Source organism: Solanum stenotomum, chromosome 10, assembly GCF_019186545.1.
Source record: "Solanum stenotomum isolate F172 chromosome 10, ASM1918654v1, whole genome shotgun sequence".
NCBI classification, from domain to species: Eukaryota; Viridiplantae; Streptophyta; class Magnoliopsida; order Solanales; family Solanaceae; genus Solanum; species Solanum stenotomum.
Window position 1 is genome coordinate 50,299,081 of NC_064291.1, and position 4,025 is coordinate 50,303,105.

Sequence of the window (4,025 nt, forward strand, 5' to 3'; positions counted from 1 at the left end):
CAAAAAATGACTACTTCCAATTTCAAGCTTCTTCTTATTCATTTTAAATTGTCGGAGTTACACAATTAAAACGAAATTACATATAAACCCCTCATAGAACCTCATTATAAAGTCAACACAAAGTCATAGGCTCTTGCTTAACCTATCATTTTTTTCCAAGTCGTTACAGAAATATCATATTATTCACCTCAATCATTTTCACTATTCAATTCACCCCATAAAGGAGAATATTTTGAAAAACATATTTCACTTGAAGAATCTCAATTTTGAAGAATCGTTTCTTCTGGAATCTCGATCTAAAAGGTAAATTCTCTTCTATTTAAGTATGTAACTGATTTTTTGTTTACTTTCAGTAGGATTTTAAACATCTTTCATAGTTGTATTTTGAAGTTAGGTTTTATATGCAAAATTGGTTTGTGAATATTTTAGTAGATATTGATATATGTTCTGATGATTCTTTATATTTGAGATAAAGTACTATTTTTCCTTCAATTTTACATGTGTTGGGATTTGATCTGTCGGGAGGAGTTAAAGTCTTGTATGGCTTTTATCTTGTTTTGATGTCCCTTTTTGCTGTTTTTATGTTGGTATTGACACATTTTTAGGCTACTTGCAAATAATTTAAGATTTTATTCTCGAATGTGAATGTGTGGTCCCAATCTAAGCATTGTTTAATTCCTTTTTTTGGTGTTTTTTTACTGCTAAGTCACTTGCTTTGTTTTTATATGTTATAAAAGTCACTTTCTTCTTGATAGAAGCTTTTTTCTCATTTATATGTGCTTCTTGATATGAATGTTCATCTTATATTTCACTATGGAGGTAAATGGACTTTAAAACCCCACCAACTATATAATGAGAGGTATGTTCATTCTTTGAAGGCCTTTAATTCCAATCTCCTAAACTTGATTGACATAAAAGAGGTGTTTGAAAATAACTTGGGTTTTGTATTAGTTAAACAAGTACTTGTGAAAGGACCTTCTGAAAATTTGTGCTTGGTTCAAGATTCTGATGGAATTAGGATACTTCAGGAGTTACTAACTGAAGAGTTTAGGGTAGTTCATGTATTTGTTGTTGATGATTATGAAGAAATTGTTCTTGCCCCTAACATTATCAATCATAGTGAAACCTATCATGTTCAGTGTGAATATGGGACTGACGCCGAGTCAGAAAGTGATGATGGTTTGGTTAATCCTACTTCAGATGGTGAGTATGACTTTGATGAGATAGAGCTCATTAAGATGCAAAAAAAAGGAAAGTCAATGCTAATTTAAGTCGTTACAAAGACTTGTTTCTTAATATGACCTTTAAGAACTTAGATGATGCTAGGAAAGCTTGTAATTTATATGCCCTGGCGATTAAAAAACCTTTGAAAGTTGCAAAGAGTGACCGAAAAAGACTAAGATACAGATGCATAGAGGGTTGTCCATTTGCAATTCTTGTTTCACTTGATGGTAAAGGTCCAGGATATAAACTTAAGACTTTTAAGCAAGAACACAATTGTGAAGAGGCATTACACAATCCTAGAGCTACACTTTATCCTATTATTTCAAAAGCAAAGTTCAAAATAATCCCAAGTACGCACCGAAGGATATGAAACAAGACTTGATGGATAATTTCAACTTAAATACTAATGATTCAAAGTTGAAAAGGGCCAAGAGAATGGCCCTTCAAAAAATGCAAGTCAATTTTTTAGATGAATACAACAGATTGAAGACGTATGCAAATGAGATTAGAATGACTAATCCTGGTAGTGATGTGGTGATCAACTTATCAAAAGATGCAATGGAACAAGGAAAAAGAAAATTCCTCAGAATGTACATATGTTTTAATGCAATGAAGGTTAGATGGAAAGAAGGATTAAAGAGCCAATGGAAGGGGCAATTACTGATGGCTATGGCACAAGACTGCGATAACTCTTTCTATCCATTGGTATGGGCTGTAGTGGATAAGGAGACCACTAGGGCATGGACATGGTTCTTACAGTTGTTGGAGAAGTCATTGAATCTGAAGAATGGTGATAGCATCACATTTATGTCTTACATGCAGAATGTAAGTAGTAATTTGTGTTTATGTAACCTAATTATATACAGTTTTTTATAAGTACTAATTGGTTTGACATGTACAGGGGTTACTGAATGCAGTGGAAAATGTCCTTCCATTATCAAACCATAGGTACTATTAAGATGCTTTTAAGTGCTTGAACCTTTTGGTCCTACTAGAGAACTTGAAAGTGATCCTGTTTTAAGGCCTTGTATAATTTTTGAAGAGTTAACAAGGCTTAAGATGAGGCAGAACCAACAAACAAGATCTGCGAATAAAGTGATCACTTTCAAAGGTGATCATAGAGGAGTGAGTGAGCCTATAAATTTGCTTTACTCACCCACTAAAGACACATGGAAAGGAAAAGAAGCTATGATTAGTAATCAGTTGAACCTTTTGGTCCTATTAAAATGCTTTTAAGTGCTTGAACCTTTTGGTCCTACTAGAGAACTTGAAAGTGATCTTGTTTTAAGGCCTCGTATAATTTTTGAAGAGTTAACAAGGCTTAAGATGAGGCAGAACCAACAAACAGGATATGCTAATAGAGTGATCACTTTCAGAGGTGATCATAGAGAAGTGAGTGATTCTACAAATTTGCTTTACTCACCCACTAAAGTCACATGGAAAGGAAAAGAAGATATGACTAGTAATCAGTTGAATGACAAGAGAGAAGAAGATGGGAAAGTTAAAGACCAAGAAAGCAAATTGAAGATCTCAAATTTAGACTCTTGGTAGTTGGAAGTATTAAGTATGTGCCAATTTCTGTTAATTATTTTTTGAGATACTGAAATGTTGGTTTTGGTATGATTTTGCAAGTGCAAACAATGACATTACTATTTTTATTTTGTTGTTATGTTATGGATGCAAACAATACACAGCTCCTTATGTTTTATTTTGAACAGAAGCTTTGTTTTAATTGAATATTTATTTGGCCAGTTTTTGTTTTAGGTTCTTGGTCTGTTTTGGGTTAGTTAAGGTGTTAATTGTTATGGTTTGAACTCCAGGATTGTTGTTTGGCAATTTTTTGAAATTTAACAGGTGATCAACAATTATTATTGTTGCTTGATGGAGTTACTTTTCTTGGGCTTTTGAACTCTTGTAGTCACGTTGGACTAGTTGATGAAGCACATATATATTTTTTTCGTATGAGAGATCATCACTACACTTGCTTGATAGATGTATTGAGTAGGATAGGAAGATTGCATCAGACGTATGACTAGGAAATGCAGTGAAAGTAACTGCGAAGCTTGGGGAAAGTCATCATGTTGCAACGATTCAATAGTTTTCTTGTTATACATATAAATGATTATGTCTAATATTGGTAAAATATGTTCTGAAATTTGCTTGACAGTACTCTGGAGCTCCAATAATTTTCGAACTAGTAAATCGACCATAACTTTTGGATGTCATCAACCAAAACAACATCAGAATCAAGATAAATTTCCCTTTCAACACAGGGCTCACTACTGGAAATTGGGCCTACGGCAACGATATTTATAGCAACGGTTGTTAAACTGTTGCCATAGTATAGGTATAGCAACGGTTCAATGTGTTGCATAAGGTTTATGACGCTATTAACACATATTATGTACCAAACCGTTGCAATTACATAAAAAACGTTGCAATAGATTTGGTATTGCAACGACTTTGTGCAACCGTTGCAATAAAATATTTGTGGCAACGGTTTATTTTGCAATTGCTAAGTTTTGATTTCCCTCCTCAATTTTCCCTAGTTTCACCAAACCGCCAAAATATATATACCTTCAGTTTTCTTAAACTTCTAATTTTTCTTATTTTCCCAAAAATAATAAAACATGAGAGTTCTGTATATTGCTAGTGCCCTAAAATCTTTGGAAAATCATAAAAACACACCCAAAATTGTAGGCTTAAAATCGCACTCTCAAAATTGCTTTTTCGGTTCAAAATCGCATCTTCGGTGAAGTTATTATTGTGTCCAGAAAAATTAATTGTTTGCTTGAAATTGC

At 33.3% G+C, this 4,025-nt stretch overlaps 1 protein-coding gene and 1 pseudogene across 1 annotated transcript in view; both read right to left on the reverse strand.

The window, feature by feature from the left end:
* The window catches only part of LOC125878391 (uncharacterized), a 67,398-nt gene that overhangs the window by 39,819 nt on the left and 23,554 nt on the right, over positions 1–4,025 (reverse strand). The window lies entirely within an intron of this gene.
* Positions 3,331–4,025, reverse strand: part of LOC125843123 (probable galacturonosyltransferase-like 10) — a 7,417-nt pseudogene continuing 6,722 nt past the window's right edge.